Source organism: Zalophus californianus, chromosome X (assembly GCF_009762305.2).
Source record: "Zalophus californianus isolate mZalCal1 chromosome X, mZalCal1.pri.v2, whole genome shotgun sequence".
Taxonomy (NCBI): Eukaryota; Metazoa; Chordata; class Mammalia; order Carnivora; family Otariidae; genus Zalophus; species Zalophus californianus.
This window is the reverse complement of record NC_045612.1, coordinates 61,504,325-61,526,277: the sequence shown is the minus strand read 5'-3', so window position 1 is coordinate 61,526,277 and position 21,953 is coordinate 61,504,325. Positions and strand designations below refer to the sequence as shown.

Genomic DNA, 21,953 nt, shown 5'->3' with positions numbered 1-21,953 from the left:
TACTTAAGAATGAATGGGTCAACCAGGAAATTAACGAATTTTTAAAAAATCATTGAAACAAATGAAAATGAAAATACAACTGTTCAAAACCTTTTGGATGCAGCAAAGGTGGTCATAAGAGGGAAGTATATAACACTACAAGCCTTTCTCAAGAAACAAGAAAGGTCTCAAATATACAACTTAACATTACACATAAAGGAGCCAGAGAAAGAACAGTAAATAAAGCCTAAACAAAGCAGAAGAAGAAAAATAATAATGATTAGAGCAGAAATCAATGAAATAGAAACAAACAAAAATCAAAAACAAAACAAAACAAAAACCAGCAGAACCACTCAATGAAACTAGGAGTTGATTCTTTGAAAGAATTAATAAGATTGATAAACCTCTGGCCAGACTTACCAAAAAGAAAAGAGAAAGGACACAAATAAATAAATTCACGAATGAAAGAGGAGAGATCACAACCAACACTGAAGAAATACAAACAAGTGTAAGAACATATTATGAGCAACTATATGCCAACAGATTAGGCAATCTGGAAGAAATGGTTGTCTTTCTAGAGATGTATAAACTACCAAAACTGAAACAGGAAGAAATAAAAAGCCTGAACAGACCCATAACCAGCAAGGATATTGAAGCAGTAATCAAAAATCTCCCAACAAACAAGAGTCCAGGGCTGAATGGCTTCCCTGGGGAATTCTATCAAACATTTAAAGAAGAAATAATACCTTTTCTTCTGAAGCTGCTTCAAAAAATGAAAATGGAAAGAAAACTTCCAAACTCTTTCTATGAGACCAGCATTACCTTGATTCCAAAAATAGACAAAGACCCCACCAAAATAAAGAGTTACAGACCAAAATCCCTGATGAATGTGGATGCAAAAATTCTCACCAAAATATCAGCCAATAGGATCCAACAGTACATTAAAAGAATTATTCACCATGACCAAGTGGGTTTTATTCCTGGGTTGCAAGTGTGGTTCATCATCTGCAAATCAATCAATGTGATACACTATATAAATAAAAAAAAAGAGAGGATAGGATCCTCTCAATAGATGCAGAAAAAGCATTTGACAAAGTATAGTATCCTTTCATGATTAAAACTCTTCACGGTGTAGGCATAGAGGGAACATACCTCAATATCATGAATGCAATATACAAAAAGCTCACAGTGAATATCAATCTCAATGGGGAAAAAATTGAGAGCTTTTCCTCTAAGGTCAGGAACTTGGCAGGGATGTCCACTATTACCACTGATGTTTAGCATACTACTAGAAGTCCTAGCCTCAGCAATCAGACAACAAAAAGAAATAAAAGCCATTCCCAATCAGCAAAGAAGTCAAACTCTCATTCTTTGCAGATGACATGATACTCTATGTGGAAAACCCAAAAGACTCCACCCCAAAATTATTAGAACTCATGCAGGAATTACACAAACTGGTACAGTATAGTATCAATGCACAGAAATTGTGGGAAACAGAACGCCACAAAGACCACTGGTGCATGTTCGCTCAGACTCCAAATTTCTGAGAAAACTCGAGATTGCAGGGTTAAGAATAACCGGAAAGGATCAGAGTGAAATGCCCTTGGGACGTGTGTGGTCAATTCTAAAGTACGCAGCAGAAGATGTTTTGTAGATAGGAAGCCAGCTGTAAACAGCACACTGTGCACTCCCCTCTTTGTTCCCTTGTCCTGTAAACAGCACACTGGACACTCCCTTCTTTGTCCCTTTATTCTGTTTTAAAGATTCTTACGTGCTTGACTAATCCTGGGTACATGGAGGAATGTGCCTTACTATGCCCCTGCTGTAAATCATTATAGATCTGTATCACTGTAGAAGGTATATAAGAGTATGGAAAATAAACCTTGGCACCTCAGGCTGTTTGCTTGGGGTCCCCTGTCCCTCGCTATACTGTCATCTCTTTTTCTCAGTTCCTTCGCCGCCCCAGGTCCCCGACTCTCAGAGGTCGACAGAAATCCGTTGCATTTCTATACACTAACAATGAGATAGAAGAAAAAGAAATTAAGGAGTCAATCCCATTTACACTTGCACCCAAAACCATAGGATACCTATGAATAAACCTAACCAAAGAGACAAAGTATCTATACTTAGAAAACTATACAACATTCAGGAAAGAAATTGAGGAAGACAAAAAGAATGGGAAACCTTTTCATGCTTATGGATTGGAAGAACAAATACTGTGAAGATGTCAATGCTACCTAGAGCAATCTACACATACAATGCAATCCTTATCAAAATAACAACAACTTTTTTCACAGAGCTGGAACAAATAATCCTAAAGTTTGTATGGAACCAGAAAAGACCCTGAATAGCCAAAGGAATGTTGAAAAAGAAAACCAAAACTAGTGGCATCACAATTCCAGGCTTCACATTCTATTACAAAGCTGTCATCATCAAGACAGTATGGTACTGGTACAAAAAGACACATAGATCAATGGTACAAAATAGAGAACCCAGAAAAGGATCTCCAACTCTATGGTCAACTAATCTTTGACAAATTAGGAAAGAATATCCAAAGGGAGGAAAAAAAAGACAGTCTCTTCAACAATTGATCTTGGAAAAATTGGAGAGCCACACACAGGAGAATGACACGGGGCCATTTCCTTACACCATACACAAAAATAGACTCAAAATGGATGAAAGACCTAAATGTGAGAATGAGAATCCATCAAAATCCTAGAGAACACCATCAGCAACCTCTGTGACCTCGGCCACAGCAACTTCTTGCTTGACATATCTCCAAAAGCAAGGGAAACAAAGGCAAAAATGAACTATTGGGACTTCATCAAGATAAAAATCTTTTCCACAACAAAGGAAATGTTGACAAAACCAGAAGACAACTGACAGAATGGGAGAAGATATTTGCAAATGACATATCAGATAAAGGGCTAGTATCCAAAATCTATAAAGAACTTATCAAAATCAACACCCACAGAACAAATCATCCAGTCAAAAAATGGGCAGAAGACATGAACAGACATCTGTCCAAAGAAGACCTACAAATGGCCAACAGAAAGATGAAAAATGCTCATCATCCCTTGGCTTCAGGGAAATGCAAATCAAACCCACAGTGAGTTAACACCTCACACCATTTAAAATGGCTAAAATTAACAAGTCAGGAAACGACAGATGTTGAGGATGTGGAGAATGGAGAACTCTCTTATACTGTTGGTGAGAATGCAAGCTGGTACAGCCACTCTGGAAAATAGTATGGAGGTTCCTAAAAAGTTGAAAATAGAGTAACACTATGACCCAGCAATTGTACTACTGGGTATTTATCCTAAAGATACAAATGTGATCCGAAGGGGCACCTGCCCCCAATGTTTATAGCAACAATGTCCAGAATAGCCAAACTATGGAAAGAGCCCAGATGTCCTTCAGTAGATGAATGGATAAAGAAGATGTGATATATATATGTTTTATATATGTATATAGATATAGATTTAGATAGATATATAGAACATATATATATATATATGAATACTACTCAGTCATCAAAAAAAATCTTGTTATTGGCAACAACATGGATGGAAGTAGAGGTTATTATGCTAAGTGAAATAAGTCAATCATAGATAAACAATTATGATATGATCTCACTCATGTGGAACAAAAGAAACAAAATAGAAGATCATAGGGGAAGAGAGAAAAAATAAAACAAGATGAAATCAGTGAGGGAAACAAACCATAAAAGACTCTCAATCATAGGAAACAAACTGAGGGTTGCTGGAATGCAGGGAGGTGGGGGGATGGGGTATCTGGGTGATAGACAATAAGGAGGGCATGTGATGTAATGAGTACTGGGTATTATATAAGACTGATGAATCACTCACCTCTATGTCTGAAACCAGTAATACAGTATATGTTAATTAATTGAATTTAAAAAAAAAAAAAGAAACATTCACCACCATCAAGTGGTATTTATTCCTGGATTGCAAGTCTGGTTCAGTATTCACAAATCATTTGTGATATATCACATCAGTAAAATTAAGGATAAGAACCATATGATCATTTGAGTAAACACAGAAAAATCATTTGACAAAGTAAAACATCTATTTATGAAACAAAAACCATCAATAAAGTAAGGATTGAGGAAACATGACTCAACATAATAAAGGTCACAATATAAAAAACCCACAGCTAATATCATCCTCAGTGAGCAAAAACATAGATTTCCCCTAAGGTTAGCAACAAGACAAGAATGTCCACTCTAACAACTTTTATTCAAAAAAAAGTCCGAGCCACAGCAATCAGACAATAAAAAGAAATTAAAAACATTCAAATCAGTAAGGAAAAAGTCAAACTTTCAGTATTTGCAGATGACATGATTCTCTATATAGAAAACCTGACATATTCCACACACAAAAAAACTTCTAGAGATGATAAATGAATTCAGTAAATTCACAGGATACAAAATCAATGTACAAAAATCTGTTGCATTTTTATACACCAATAATGAAGCAGCAGAAAGAGAAATTAAGAATACAATCTCACTGGGGCACCTGGGTGGCTCAGATGGTTAAGTGTCTGCCTTCGGCTTCGGCTCAGGTCATGATTCCAGCGTCCTGGGATCAAGTCACCCATCGGGCTCTCTGCTCCTTGGGAGCCTGCTTCTCCCTCTGCCTCTCTCTCTCTCTCTCTCTCTCTCTCTCTCTGTCTCTCATGAATAAATAAATAAAATCTTTAAAAAAAGAATATAATCTCACTTACAATTGCACCAAAAATAATAAGATACCTAAGAATGAAACTAACCAAAGAGGTAAAAGACCTGTACTCTGAAAAATATAAGTGATGCATGATATTGAAGTGGACACAAAGACATGGAAAGACATTCCATGTTCATGGATTGGAAGAACAGATATTTTTAAAATGTCTATACTACCCAGAATAATCTACACATTTAATGGAATCCCTATCAAATCACCACCATCATTTTTCACAGAGCTAGAGCAAACAATACTCAAATTTCATGGAAACAGTGGAGACACTGTATAGCCAAAGCAGTCTTGAAAAAGAAAAGCAAAGGCAGAGGAATCACGATTCTGGACTTTAAGTTATATTACAAAGCAGTAGCAATCAAACAGTATCAACTGTCACAAAAATAGACACATGGATCAATGGAATAGAATAAACAACCAGAAATAAACCCACAACTATATGGTCAATTATTTTTTGACAAAGCAAGAAACAATGTCCAATGGGAAAAGGACAGTCTCTTCAACAAATGGTGTTGGGAAAATTGGAGAGCAACATGCAGAAGAATGAAACTAGACCATTTTCTTACACCATACACCAAAATAAATTCAAAATATATTAAAGACTTAAATGAGATATCAACCCATTAAAATCCTCAAGCACACAAGCAGTAACCTCTTTAACATTGACCATAGCAACTTTTTTCTAGATAGGTCTCCTGAGGTAGGGAAAGAAAAGCAAAAAAAAAAACTATTGGGAGCACATGAAAATAAAATTTCTGTATAGAAAAGGAAACCATCAACAAAACTAAAAGGCAGCTTATAGAATTGGAGAAGATATTTGCAAATGATATATCTGATGATGTGTTAGTATACAAAATAAAGAAATTATAAAACTCAATACCCAAAAACAAATAATCCAATTTAAAAATAGGCAGAAGACATGAACAGACATTTCTCCAAAGACACACAGATGGCCAAAAAATAGAGGAAATGATGCTCAACATCACTTATTATCAGGAAAAACAGATCAGAACTAAAATGGGAAGATATCACCTCATACCTGTCAGAATGGCTAAAATCAACAACACAGGAAACAAGAGCTGTTGTTGAAGATGCAGGAAAAAGGAACCCTCATGCACTTTTGATGGGAATGAAAACTGGTGCAGCCACTCTGGAAAACAGAGTGGAGATTCCTCAAAAATTAAAAATGGCACTACCCTATGATCTAGCAATTGCACTACTGAATATTTACCCAAAGAATACAAAAACATTAATTCAAAGGGATCCATACACCCCTATCTTTATTGCAGTATTATTTACTATAGCCAAGATATTTAAACAACCCAAATGTCCACTGATAGTTGAATACACAAAGAAGATTTGGTGACATATAAAATGGACTATTATTCAGCAATAAAACAGAATGAAATCTTGCCATTTGTAATGTCCTGGATGAAGCTAGATAGTATAATGTTAAGTGAAATATGTCAGTCAGAGAAAGACACATATCATATGATTTGACTCCTATATGGAAATTAAGATACAAAACAAATGAGAAAAGGGGAAAAAAAAAAAAGAGAGTGAGAGGCAAATCAAGATAGTCTCCTGAAGAGAAGAAATTGATGGTTACCAGAGGGGAGGTAGGTGTGGGGATGGGTTAAATAGGAGATGGACTTTTTCTGCACTTTTTCTGATGAGCACTGGTTGATGTATGGAAATGTTGAATCACTACATTGTACAACTTACACTAATATTACACTGTATGCTAATTAACTGGAATTAAGAGGAGGTTCAGGAAAAGATGGTGGAGGAGTAGGGGACCCTCTTTCAACTGGTCCCTGGAATTGAGCTGGATATCTACCAGACCACTTTGAACACCCATGAAATAAGCCTGAGATGTAAGAAGATAGATCTGGATCTCTACAAACAGAATATCACATGTGGTTTGTTTTGAGGTATGAAGCCGGGATCCATGAATCCATGGGCACATATTGGAAGATATAGGGAAGGGGGAGGGAGCTGCCATAAGCTCTGGCACCGGGAATGTGAAATAACACAGGAGCACAAAAGCCTCCCACGCTGGGGACCAGGCACAGACTCGCAGACTGGTAGTGACAGGGAAAGGACTTTAGAGCAGCGCTCCCAGACTGAAACCTGGAGTGGCAGGGCTGAGCATGTGAACTGGGGGCGGCTGGTGGTTTCAGAAGCACAAAGGGCAGAGAAGTGCCCCACATGGAGGTAAGGACTGGGAGTGATGCTGAAAGGTACACAACCCAGGACACTGTACTTTATAGCAGTACAGACAGAAACAGAGATAGTGTAGCCTGGAGAGCTCCCTGAAGAACAGACTGCAATCTCTCTGTTCTAAGGCAGAGGGTTGGAACTGATCTCTTCTGCTCTGATCCTCAGAAGAGATGTTGAAAGGCACCAGGGAAATCCACCAGAGAACAAAAGCCCCCAAAACCATTTTTCACTGAGTCTATCCCTCCACCACAGGAGGCAGGGCAACTTGGCCCAACCAGGGTTGCCTGAGTAACAGCACAGCAGGCCCCTCCCACAGAAGACAGGCTGGAAGAGCAAGCGGCCTGAAACATTAAGGTCCCTATAAAACAGGTACAACTTGCTTGGGTTCTGGTCAATAATATGGACTCTGTACATTCCCACAACCACACCTCACGAGAATGACTAGGAGGAAGAACCACCAAAATGGGAAAGACTCAGAGACAGTTACTTCTGCCACAGATTTATAAATGGATACAGATATAACAAAGATGTTGGAAATGCAATTCAGGGTAGCAATTGTGAAGACAATAGCTAAAATGGAGAAATCGATTAATGGCAACATAAAATCTCTAAGGACAGAAATGAAAGCTGAACTGGCAGAATGTAAAATGCTATCAATGAGATCCTGTCTAATCTAGATAATCTAATGGCTAGGGTAAACCAGGCAGAAGAACAAATTAGTGATCTAGAAGATCAATTGATAGACAAAAAGGAAAAAGAGAAGGCCAGGGAAAAACAACTCAAAATTCATGAAAAGAGATTCAGAGAAATAAGTGACACCAAGAAACATTCCAATGTCAGAATTATTGGGATCTCTGAGGGAGTAGAGAGAGAGAGAGAGGACTAGAAGATATATTTGAGCAAATTGTACCTGAGAACTTCCCTAATCTGGGTAATGAAACAAACATTCATGTCCTAGAGGCAGAGAAGACCCCTCCCAAGTTCAAGGAAAGCAGGCCAAAGCCCTGGCATGTAATAGTAAAACTCACAAATCTTAGAACCAAGGAAACCATCTTAAAGGCAGTTAGGAGGAAGAGATTCCTTACGTACAGAGGGAGGAACATCAGAATAACGTCAGACTTATTCACAGAGACCTGGCAAGCCAGAAAGAGTAGGCAAGACATATTCAGGGTACTAAATGAGAAGAACATGCAGCCAAGAATTCTTTACCCAGCAAGGCTGTCATTTAGAATGCATGGAGAGATGCAGAGCTTCCAAGACTGGGAGAAACTGAAAGAATATATAACCACTAAGCTGGACCTGCAAGAAATATTAAGGGGGGGGGTTCTATAAAAGGAGAAAGACCCCAAGAGTGATATAGAACAGAAATTTACAGAGACAACCTATAGAAACAAGGTCTTCACAGGCAACATTATGACAATTAATTCATATCTTTCAATAATCACTCTCAATGTGAACAGCCTAAATGCTCCCATAAAATGGCACAGGGTTGCAGATTGGATAAAAAGACAAAACCCATCCATATGCTGTCTACAAGAGTCTCATTTTGAACATAAAGATACATCCAGACTGAAAGTGAAGGGATGGAGATCCATCTTCCATGCCAATGGCCCTCAAAAGAAAGCTGGGTTAACAATTCTTATATCAGATAAATTAGATTTTAAACTAAAGACTGTAGTTAGAAGCACAGAAGGACACTGTATCATTCTTAAAGGGTCTATCCAACAAGAAGATCTAACAACTGTAAATATCTATGCTCCCAACATGGGAGCAGCCATCTACATAAGCCAACAGTTAACCAAAAGACAGTCATATTGATAACAATATGTTAATTGTAGGAGACCTCAATACTCCACTCTCAGCAATAAACAGATCATCTAAGCAGAAAATCAACAAAGAAACAAGAGCCTTAAATGACACACTCGACCAGATGGACCTCAAAGATATATACAGAACATCCCACCCTAAAACAACAGAATACTCATTCTTCTTGAGCGCACATGGAACTTTCTCCAGAATAGACCACAGACTGGGCACAAATCAGGTCTCAACTGATACGAAAAGGTTGCGGTTATTCCCTGCATATTCTCAGACCATAATGCCTTAAAACTGGAACTCAATCACAAGAAAAAAATTGGCAGAAATTCATGCACTTGAAGCTAAAGATCACTGTGCTCAAGAATGTTTGGGTCAACCAAGATATCAAAGAAGAACTTAAAAGATTTATGGAAACCAATGAGAATGAACCAATTCAGTAATGTGGCAGGATACAAAATCAATGAACAAAAATCAGTTGCTTTCTTATACACTAACAATGCAACTGTAGAAAGAGAAATTAAAGAAACGATTCCATTTACAATAACACCAAAAACCATAAGATACCTTAGAATAAACCTAACCAAGAGGTAAATGATTTTTACTCTAGGAACTACAGAACACTCACGAAAGAAATTGAAGACACAAAAAGATGGAAAAATATTCCATGCTCATGGATAGGAAGAAGAAACATTGTTAAAATGTCTGTGCTACCCAGAGCAATCTATACCTTCAGTGCCATCCTGATCAAAATTCCAAAGACATATTTCGAAGTGCTGCAACAAACAATCCTAAAATTTGTATGGAATCAGAAAAGACCCCGAATTGCCAAGGAAATGTTGAAAAAGAAAAACAAAGCTGGGGGGATCATATTGCCCGATTTCAAGCTAAATTACAAAGCTGTGATCACCAAGACAGCATGGTACTGGCACAAAAACAGACATATAGACCAATGGAACAGAATAGAGAACCCAGATATGGACTCTCAACTCTATGGTCAAATAATATTCGACAAAGCAGGAAAAAACATGCAATAGAAAAAAAAAACAGTCTCTTCAATAAATGGTGTTGGGAAAATGGGACAGCCACATGAAGAAGAATGAAACAGCATACACAAAGATAAACTGAAAATGGATGAAGGACCTCAATGTGAGACAGAAATCCATCAAAATCCTCGAGGAGAACATAGGCAGTAACCTCTTTGACATCGGCCACAGCAAATTCTTTCAAGAGACATCTCCAAAAGCTAGTGAAACCAAAGCAAAAATGAACTTTTGGGATTTCATCAAGATAAAAAGCTTCTGCACAGCAAAGGAAACAGTCAACAAAACAAAGAGGCTACCCACAGAATGGGGAAAGATATTTGCAAATGACACTACAGATAAAGGGCTGGTATCCAAGATCTATAAAGAACTTCTCCAACTCAACACTCAAAAAAACAAATAATCAAGTAAAAAAATGGACAGAAGTCATGAAAAGACACTTCTCTGAAGAAGACGTACAAATGGCTACCAGACACATGAAAAAATGTTCATCATCATTAGCCAGCAGGGAAATTCAAATCAAAACCACATTGAGATACCACCTTACAACAGTTAGAATGGCAAAAATGGACAAAGCATGAAACAACAAATGTTGGAGAGGTTGTGGAGAAAGGGGAACCCTCTTCCACTGTCAGAATGCAAGTTGGAACAGGCTCTTTGGAAAACAGTTTTGAGGTTCCTCAAAAATTTAAAAATAGAGCTACCCTATGACCCAGCAATTGCACTCCTGGGTATTTACCCCACAGACCCAGATGTAGTGAAAAGAAGGGTCATATGCACCCCAAAGTTCCTAGCAGCAATGTCCGCAATAGCCAAACTGTGGAAAGAGCCGAGATGGCCTTCAAAAGATGAATGGATAAAGAAGGTGTGGTCCATATATACAATGGAATATTACTCAGCCATCAGAAAGGATGAATACCCAACTTTTGCACTGACATGGATGGGACTGGAAGAGATTATGCTAAGTGAAATAAGTCAAGCAGAGAAAGTCAATTATCATATAGTTTCAGTTATTTTTGGAACATAAGGAATAACATGGAAGATATTAGGAGAAGGAAGGGAGAGATGAAGAGGAGGAATGAGAAGGTGAGACGAACCGTAAGAGACTATGGACTCTGAGAAACAAACTGAAGGTTTTGGAGTGGAGGCAGGTGGGGGGGATGGGTTAGGTTGGTGATGGGTATTAAGGAGGACACGTCCTGCATGGAGCACTGGGTGTTATATGAAAACAATGAATCTTGGAACACTACATCAAAAACAAATGATGTAATGTATGGTGATTAACATAACAATAAAAATTATTAAAAAAACAAAACTAATGATGTACTGTATGGTGACTAACATAAATTAAATTAAATTAAAAAATAAGTGAAACTAAAATCAATATTTAAAAAATAAAATTAATGCATAAAATAGAAAGTATAAATACAACTTACACAATGTGAGTATCTATTAGCAAATATACACTTGATAAGGGATTAATATCCTAAATATTTTTAAATTATTAAAACTCAACAACAACAATAAACAGTCTAATTAAAAAATGGGCCAAAGATTTAAATAAACATTTCTCCACAGGCAATATACAAATCGCCAGCAAACATTTGAAAAGTTTTTTTTTTAATTTTATTGTTATGTTAGTCACCATACTATACATCTTTAGTTTTTGATGTGGTGATCCACGATCCATTGTTTTCGTATAACACCCAGTGCTCCATGCAGTACGTGCCCTCCTGAATACCCATCACCGGGCTAACCAATCCCCCCTCCCCCCTCCCCTCTAAAACCCTGTTTGTTTCTCAGCGTCCATAGTCTCTTATCGTTCATCTCTCCCTCCGATTCCTCCCCCTCATTTTTCCCTTCCTTCTCCTAGTGTCCTCCATGCTATTCCTTATGTTCCACAAATAACTGAAACTATATGATAATTGACTTTCTCTGCTTGACTTATTTCACTTAACATAATCACCTCCAGTCCCATCCATGTTGATGTAAAATTTGGGTATTCATCCTTTCTGATGGCTGAGTAATATTCCTTTGTATATATGGACCACATCTTCTTTACTCATTCATCTGTTGAAGGGTATCTTGGCTCTTTCCACAGTTTGGCTATTGCAGACATTGCTGCTAGGAACTTTGGGGTGCATATGGCCCTTTTTTTCACTACATCTGTGCCTTTGGGGTAAATACCCAGTAGTACAATTGCTGGGTCATAGGGTAGCTCTATTTTTAAATTTTTGAGGCACCTCCACAATTTTTTCCAAAGTGGCTGTACAACTTGCATTCCCACCAACAGTGTAAGAGGGTTCCCCTTTCTCCACAACCTCTCCAAAATTTATTGATGATAAGGTTTTCAACATCATTAGTCATCAGAAAAAGGCAATCCAAAACCACAGCACAGTACCCCTTCACAACTAATAGTATGTCTATAAAAATAAAAATAAGTATTGAGGATGTGGAGAAATTGGAAACCTTTGCATTACTGTTGGAAATGTAAAATGTAAAATGATGCAACCATTGTGGAAAACAGTTTGACAAAAGATTAAATGTAAAACTACCATATGACCAGGCAATTCTAGTCCTAGATATGTAAATCCAACGGATTTGAAAACAAGAATTCAAACAGACACTTGCACACCTATGTTCATAATAGCAGCTTTATTCACAATATCCAAAAGGTAGAAGCAACCGAAGTATCCATTAACAGATAAATGGATGAACAAAATATGGTATATATATCCAGTTTTAAAAAGGAATGCCATTTTGATATGTTCTATAACATGGATAATCCTGTAAAACATTGTGCTTTGTTAAATAATCCAGACATAGAAGAAAATATACTGTGTAACTCCATTTAATTGAGGTATCTAAAATGGCAAATCCATAGCATAAGAAAGTAAAATAGAGGTTTCAATGGCCTGGGAGGATTAGGGAAAAGGGAATTAATGTTTTATGGGTATAAAGTTTTTATTGAAGTTGATGAAAACTTTTGGGTATAGATGGTAGAGAGGGTTGTAAAACACTGTGAAATATATTTAATGCTACTGAATTATATACTTACAAATAATTCAAATGATAAATGTTATGTTATATATATTTTAACACAATACAATAATTTATAATTATGTGGTAAAAACAGTGATAAAAAAGAGCTAGAACAAGCCCCCCCAAAAAAGAAGGAAACTGACATTGAGTACCTATTACTGAGATCTTTTAAATATCACTTAAATATTTTCTTATAAATTATCTCATTCATAATGAAACTGAGAGCTAGATATTATTATTGAACAGATGAGGAAGCCAAGGGGCAGTGATATTAATAACCTTGTGTCATCTGACAGTGCATGATATATGACTAAGATTAGAGTCCAACTTAACAGACACAAAAGTTTAGCTTATCAAACTGCTTTCCTACTGGATGTAGAGTATTCTAGAATGTGATTTATCTCCATATTTTGAGTAAAATAAAATCTGAAAGCTTCAAGACCCAAAGATTCAATACTCAGACAAACTCACATGTCATGTCCAAATTCAGATAATATATGAGAAGGGAAAAAAAGAAAAAAACTGAAAGCACAGAAGACATCCAAACTTCTATTACATTTGTACTGACAGTTACTTCTTTTATTTTTAAGATTTTATTTATTTATTTATTTGAGAGAGAGAATGAGAGAGAGAGAGAGAGCATGAGGGGGGGAGGGTCAGAGGGAGAAGCAGACTCCCCGCTGAGCAGGGAGCCTGATGTGGACCTCGATCCCAGGACTCCAGAATCATGACCTGAGCCGAAGGCAGTCGCTTAACCAACTGAGCCACCCAGGCACCCTTGACAGTTACTTCTGCAGAATTCACATAGAACTGATTTTTTTCTTATTTAGTATCTACTGTTTTACATCTGAATTCATTCTTGACATAGCTGTTGATTTCTTCAACCAGATTACAAGTTCTTAGAAGGAAAAGGCCTTTCTCATATCTGTATGCTTCATACAATGTTCCATATAGTTTAATGAAAAAGGCAACATTAATTCCCTTTTCCCTAATCCTCCCAGGCCATTGAAACCTCTATTTTACTTTCTTATGCTATGGATTTGCCATTTTAGATACCTCAATTAAATGGAGTTACACAGTATATTTTCTTCTATGTCTGGATTATTTAACAAAGCACAATGTTTTACAGGATTATCCATGTTATAGAACATATCAAAATGGCATTCCTTTTTAAAACTGGATATATATACCATATTTTGTTCATCCATTTATCTGTTAATGGATACTTCGGTTGCTTCTACCTTTTGGATATTGTGAATAAAGCTGCTATTATGAACATAGGTGTGCAAGTGTCTGTTTGAATTCTTGTTTTCAAATCCGTTGGATTTACATATCTAGGATTAGAATTGCCTGGTCATATGGTAGTTTTACATTTACATTTTAGCTCTTTTCCTGGGTGTAAATAGAGCCAGATGAGCTGATAGTAATGTCTGTCCTAAGTGTCTAGCTAGTAGTCTCTTAAGGAACCTGCAATGTTGTCTTAGGTTTGAGATTTCCATAGATGCTCCCAAAAAAGTGTTTGCAGTGTGTGGATTTTATGAATGGAGAAGTTTGCAGATTTTTTTTCATTTTTTCAAGTCCTCAACATACAATTCTTTAAACTACTCTGTATGTACTTAAACATAGTTTATTAATTCAAGTTAATATAATACAAATTGGGCCCTTATTGCCTTTTACTGAAATCTACTTACTGAATCTTTTTATCTCCAAAAAATGGTGAGCACTCTAGGCAATCCTATTGTTTAAAAATACAAATTCTTGCTTTTCAATAACCATAGCACTGCACTTTTGTGACCTCATCCCCTGCCTGCTTCTTCTGATGTTTCCATTCACCCTCCCAGTCACAAGGGGAGTTAGAAATAGATAAAGAGAGGTGTATTAGATCATTTGCACCTAAATGCTTTTTTCCTCTATATGTAATCAGAACTAAAAAGAGCTGAAAGGAAAATAACAAGCGGACAGCTGTGAGAACATTTTGGTGTGAAATATATATGTTAAGATGTGTCTATTCACGGGGCTTTACAAGACATAATTTTTCCAAATGAGGGGATTCTTTCTGTTCTCCAAAAAGGGAAAATAACTTTATCGTTATTCTTATACTCTTAGAGTATCTGAGGTCACAACCCGACCTAGCAAGGTAAGTTAGTTCTGGAGAAGTATTTGGGATAAAGGGTTAGAAATACAAACCATCATTGGCATCAAAGACAGAAGTTTTTTATTCCATTAAACCCTTTCTCCTTAATATCTAATATTACAGATGCTTTAAATTATTGTGTTTTGTATAATTATAATGTATTAAATGCTTTACAAGACATATATTATTTCATTAAATCCTAACTAAAATACAACTTAATAAATATGAAATTTTACTATTACACAGACACAGTAAAAAAAAAAAAATATTTTAACAGTTGGTCCCAATATTTCTCCCTCAGATAGAACTGTGTTTACTTAGGAAAAATCCTTGTTAGGTTTTGTGGTAGAAAGCTAAGCCCTAAAGAGAAGGGTAGAAAAAAATAAGCATATTTTTTGTTTGCTTATTTTTAAAACTGAACAGTATTGGGGCTTCTGGGTAGCTCATTCGTTGGACGTCTGCCTTTGGCTCAGGTCATGATCCCAGGGTCCTGGGATCGAGCCCCGCATCGGGCTCCCTGCTCCACGGGAAGCCTGCTTCTCCCTCTGCCACTCCCCCTGCTTGTGTTCCCTCTCTCGCTGTGTCTCTCTCTGTCAAATAAATAAATAAAATATTTAAAAAACTAAAAAATAAAAAAAATAAAACCTAACAGTATTTTGAGTGTAGGGCACAAGAGAGGGAAGGAGTCAGTGAAGACAGAGTTGAGACTATGCAATAAGATCAGAGTCTGACAGGGGTGCCTGGGTGGCTCAGACGGTTAAGCGTCTGCCTTCGGCTCAGGTTATGATCCCAGGGTCCTGGGATCAAGACCCACATCATGTTCCTGGCTCAATGGGGAGCCTGGTTCTCCATCTCCCTATGCAGCTTCCCTTGCTTTAGCTCTCTCTGCCCTCTCTTTCTATGTCTCTCTCTCAAATGAATAAACAAAACCTTAAAAAGAGATTGACACCGAGAGAAAAATAAAATGTCCAGTGAAGAATTCCTGTGACTGAAATTATTTAAAAAATGGTAAAAATGAAAATGTCTTCAATTCAATTTTAAGTTGCTTGCTACACTTCAGTAAATATTTTCCTCCTTTAACTTTAGAAAGCATAGGAATTGCAGTACAGACTAGCATGGGACACATTGCACAGAGAAGTGACAATATACTTCAAAAAGTGAGATGATCTGAAAATTGAACAAATTCAGTTAAAGAAAGAATGCAGAAACAGGACTGACTAAGAGAAACATAAGAAACATGAGAGTACCTGGACCTAAGGGGAAAAAAAAATAATGGAATCCCTGAATGAAGATTTGAGCCAATATCCTTTAAATTCAGTGCAAATGTTTACCACAGGTGTTACAAATACATATGAGAAAATTTACACTTAGTGAGTTTAATCTAAGTTACACCAGGAGTAATTGTTGGTACTCATATCAGGTCTGTCTGATTTCATATCTCATTTTTCTTGCAAGGTACCAGAATCTTCCACATAATAGAGTTAGTAAATATACATCTTAAAAAGCCCTGTGGGGGATGCCTGGGTGGCTCAGTCAGTTGTCTGCCTTTGGCTCACATGGGTGGCTCTGTCATGATCCCTGGGTCCTGGGACTGAGTCCCACATTGGACTCCTTGCTCAGGGTCCTGGGACTGAGTCCCACATTGGGCTCCTTGCTCGGTAGAGAGCCTGCTTCTCCTTCTGCTTGACCTTCCCCCTGCTTGTGTGCTCTCTCTCTCCCTCTCAATAAATAAATAAATTAATTAATTAATTAATTAATTAAAAAAAAAGCTCTGGGGGGATGCCTGGGTGGTTCAGTCACTTAAGCGGCTGCCTTCAGCCCAGGTCATGATCTTAGGGTCCTGGGATCGAGTCCCACATTGGGCTCCTTGCTCAGCAGGGAGCCTGTTTCTCTCTTTCTTTCCCTCTGCTTGTGCTCTCTGTCAAATAAATAAAATCTAAAAAAAAAAAAAGCTTTGGGGTGCCTGGTTGCCTCAGTCGGTTAAGTGTCTGCCTTCAGCTCAGGTCATGATCCCAGAGTCCTGGGATCAAGTCCTGCATTGGGTTCCCTGCTCTTTGGGGAGTCTGTTTCTCCCTGCTTGTCCTCTCTCTCTCATGCTGTCTCTCTCTCTCACATAAATAAATAAAATCTTTAAAAAAGTCCTGTGGGTCTTTATGCATTTCCTAGTTTTTTATTTAAGATTTGATCATAAAACACCAAAATATAGTGAAAAAATTGACAGAAAATTTAGTGGTAGATAAAATTAAAATAACTTACAAACAAAGGAATTTAGAAGTAAGCTGGGGTGTCAGACAAAATAGACTTTAAGACAAAGAATGTAATAATAGACAAAATATATCAGTGCATATTGATAAAGGGGCCAATCTAAAAAGAGGATATAACATTTGTAAGTATTTATACACCTAACAGGAGCACCTCAATATATAAAGCAAATATTAACAGACCCAAGAAAAGAAAAATAAATATAACAATGCAATAATAGTAGGGGAATTTAATATACCACATTTATCAACACATAGATCATTCAGACCGAAAATCAATAAAAACATTGGCTTTAAACAACATATTAGACCAGATGGACTTAATAGACATACACACAATATTCTATCCTAAAGCAACAAAATACACATTCTTCTCAAGTGAACATGTAACATTCTCAAGGAGATATCATATGTAAGACCACAAAACAAATTGTAATAAATTTACAACAGTTAAATCATATAAGTATCTTTTCTTATCATAGCAGTATGAATCTAAAAAGTCAATTATAAAAAGAAAATGGAAAAAATTAAAAAAATATGTGGAGATTAAGCAACATGCTATTGAACTACCAATAAGTCAAGCAAGAAATCAAAAGAGAAATTAAAAAAAATACCTTGAGGTAAATTGAAATGGAAAAACACTATACCAAAAGTTGTGGAATACAGCAAAGGAAGTTCTAAGATAAAAGTTCATAGTGATAAATGCCTACATTAAGAAAAAAAGAAAGATCTATAAAAAAATAACGGTGTACATCAAAGAACTAGAAAAAGGACAAACTAAGTCTAGAATTAGTAGAAGGAAGGGACTAACAAAGATCAGAAATAAATGAATCAGGGGCTTCTGGGGGCTCATTCAGTTGGGTGTCCAACTGTTGATTTCAGCTTAGGTCATGATCTCAGCATCGTGAAATCAATCCCTGCATTGGGCTCCATTTTGAGCATGGGGCCTGCTTAAAATTCTCTCTCCCTTTCTCTTTGCCCCTCCCCCTGCTCACACTCTCTCTCTCAAAGAAAAAAAAGAGTAAAAGAAAGAAGAAAGAAAGAAAGAAATGAATTGGAGCTTAAAAGACAATAAAGAAAGATCAATAAAACCAAAAGCTGGTTTTTGAGAAATATAACCAAATTAGAAAAACATTTAGGTATTCTAAGAGAAAAAGAAAACTTAAATAAATAAAAAAAAATTGAGAGAGGAAACATTACACCTGATGCCATAGAAAAACAAAGGATATATGAGACTACTAAGAACAATTATATGCCAGAAGAAATGGATACATTCCTAGATACATACAACCTAATGACTAAATCATGAATAAACAGAATGTCTGAACAGACCAATTACTAGTAAGGAGATGGAATTAGTAACCAAAAATCTCCCAACAACAAGAAAAAATATTTAAGGACAAGATGGCTTCTCTGGCGAATTCTACTATTATTTATTTATTTATTTAAAGATTATTTGAGAGAAAGAGAGAGTGCATGAGCAGGAGGGGCAGAGGGAGAGGGAAAGAAAATCTCAAGCAAACCCCATGCTGAGCTTGGAACCTGATGTGGGGCTCCATCTCATGACCCTGAGATCATGACATGAGCATAAAACAAAAGTCAGCTGCTTAAATGACTGTACCACCCAAGCGCCCCTCTACCACACATTTAAAGAAGAATTAATACTAATCCTCAAACTCTTTGAAAAAAATCAAAGAGAAAGCACTTCCAAACTCATTTTACAAAACCAGCATTACCCTGATACTAAAACAAGACAAGGATACCTCAAGAAAAAAAAAAAAAGTGCAGGCCAATATGCCTGATGAACACAGAGGCAAAAACCATTAATGAACTATTAGCAAACAAAATTCAAGTATATATTAAAAAGATCATATATTGTGATCAAGTGGGTGTAGGCAGGAATTCAAGGATGGTTCAACATCAGCAAATCAATCAGTGCGATGTACCACATGAACAAAGTAAAAACTAAAAATAGTATAATTATCTCAATAAATGTAATAAAAGTATTTGACAAAATTCAATATCTATTTATGATTAAAACTCTCAGAAAAATATGTATAGATGAAATGTATTTCAACATAATTAAGACTATATATGACAACCATGAGAACCTATGGACTGTGAGAAACAAACTGAGGGTTCTAGAGGGGAGGGGGTGGGGGGACAGGTTAGCCTGGTGATGGGTATTAAAGAGGGCACGTTCTGCATGGAGCACTGGGTGTTATATGCAAACAATGAATCATGGAACACTACATCAAAAACTAATGATGTAATGTATGGTGATTAACATAACATAATAATTATAAAAAAAAAGACTATATATGACAAGCCCATACCAACATCATACTCAATGATGAAACTCTGAAAGCTCTTCTTCTAAGATTAGGAAGAAGTCAAGGATGCCCACTCTCCCCACTTTTATTCAACATAATTTTGGAAGTCCTAGCCAGAGCAATTATGCAAGACAGAAATAAAGGTCTTCCAAATTGTAAAGGAAGAAATAAAACTGTGAGTATTTGCAGATGGCATGATATTATATATAGAACAAAACCCTAAAACTCCACCAAAATCTGTTAGAACTAATAAACTCAGTAAAGTTGAAGGATGCAAAATCAACTAACAAAAATATCAGTTGTGTTTCTATATACCAACAACAAACCATCACAAAGAGAGATTAAGAAAACAATCTCATTTATAGTTACATCAAAAATGATAGCATAGCTAGGAATAAATTTAACCAGGAAGGTGAAATATCTTTACACAGAAAATTATAAGACACTGATGAAAAAAAAATGAAGATTCAAATAAATGAAAAGATACTTCATGCTCATGTATAAAAAGAAATACTATTCTTAAAATGTCCATACCATACAAAGACATCTATAGATTCAATAAATTTGCTATGAAAATCCAGTGGTATTGTTCACAGAAATAGAATAAAAATCCCAAATTTGTGTGGAACCACAAAAGATCTGGATAATAAAAGAAATCTAGAGTTAGAAGGACAAAACTGAAGGCATCAAGCTCCCTGATTTTAAACAATATTACAAATCTATAGTAATAAAAACCGTATGGCACTGGCATAAAAAACAGACACATAGATTTAATGGAAAATAATAAAATGCCCAGAAATAAACTCACACACACATGGCCAATCAATTTAAAATAAAGGAGTAAAGGAGCAAAGAAAATACAAGGGGGAAAGAACAGTGTCTTAATAAACTGAAGAGCCACATGCAAAATAATAAAACAGGGTCAACACCTTACAACATACACAAAAATTAAACTGGATGAAAAGCTTGAATATAAGGCCTGAAACCACAACCTTTCTAGAAGAAAACAAATGTGGTAAGCCCTTTGACATCAGTCTTGGTGATGATATTTTGGATTTGACACAAAATTGAAGGCCACAAAAACAAAAATCAGCAACTGGGACTACATCAAACTAAAAACTTCTATACAGCAAAGGAAACAATTAGAAAAAGGAAAAGGCAAGTTACCAAATGGGAGAAAGTATTTGCAAATCTTATATTAAAACTCATCAGCAAAACAAACAAAAACAATCCAATTAAATAATGGATGGGGATCTGAATAGGCATTTTTCCAAAGAAGACCTACAGATAGCCAACAAGTACATGAAAAGATGCTCAACATTAGTATTTATCTTGAAAGTGTAAATCAGAAACACAATGAGGTATCATCTCACATCTGTTAACAATAGCTATTATTGAAGACAAGAGATGATAATGGTAGGCAAGGATATGCAGAAAAGGGAACACTTGTACACTGTTGGTGGGAATGCTAATTGGTGCCACTCTGGACAACAGTATGAAATTTCCTCAAAAATTTAAAAATAAAAACTACCATATGGTCCAGCAATTCCATTTCTGAGTTGTATCCAAAGTAAAAGAAGTTACCAACTCAAAAGGATATCTTCACCCTCATGCTAATTGCAGCATTATTACAATAGCCAAGACATGAAAGCAACTTAAGTATCCATCTAAGAATTAATTGGTAAAAAAATATATGTGAACCTGAGAGGAGAGAAGGCCTAATATGGAGATGTAGGAAGACTTTGAACTCACCTTGTCCAGGGAAACACCAAATCTACTCCTACATATGGAGGAACTCCTCCTGAAAAAGAACCAATGGCTGACTTGTGCACAACAAAAGATAGAGGGGCCACATAGCGAATGGCAGGAGAGACAGAGACATGGTTACCATGGGAACCATGTCCTCCAGCTGCAATGGGAAAGGATAGTATTGAGGGACTGGGAGCAAATTCCTTGACCCTGGAGCGTAGAGAAAAAGTCATGGTTCAAAAGGGCAACTAGAAATTAAAGGAACTAACCCCTCTACAAAATGGCAGGAGTCCTGTGGGAATGTTCACTGGGATTGGAGGGACAGCAAAACCATTGTTCATGTTCCCCCTCCACCATGATAGCGCAGACTGCAGCAGGATATAGATACCCTAGCCAGCCTGCTCCTTCAGTGAACCCAGGGCCCCTAAGCCATACCAGCTCTAGCAAACCCGGGGAACAGAAGAAAGAGCTGTGGTTTAAAGGAAAAACTAAAGTATAAAGGAAACAGCCCTAGAGCATCTTCCAAATATCAGAGGAGATGCTGGAATGTTGTCCAAATCAGAGGGACTGGAAATCACTATTACCTATATTCCTTTCCAACTTGATAGCACATAGAGGAA

The 21,953-nt window shown here is 36.6% G+C and overlaps 1 pseudogene; it reads right to left on the bottom strand.

Annotated features, from left to right (window-relative positions):
* The window catches only part of LOC113930434, a 91,419-nt pseudogene extending 69,853 nt beyond the window's left edge, over positions 1-21,566 (bottom strand).
* Between the last annotated feature and the right edge of the window lie 387 nt (positions 21,567-21,953).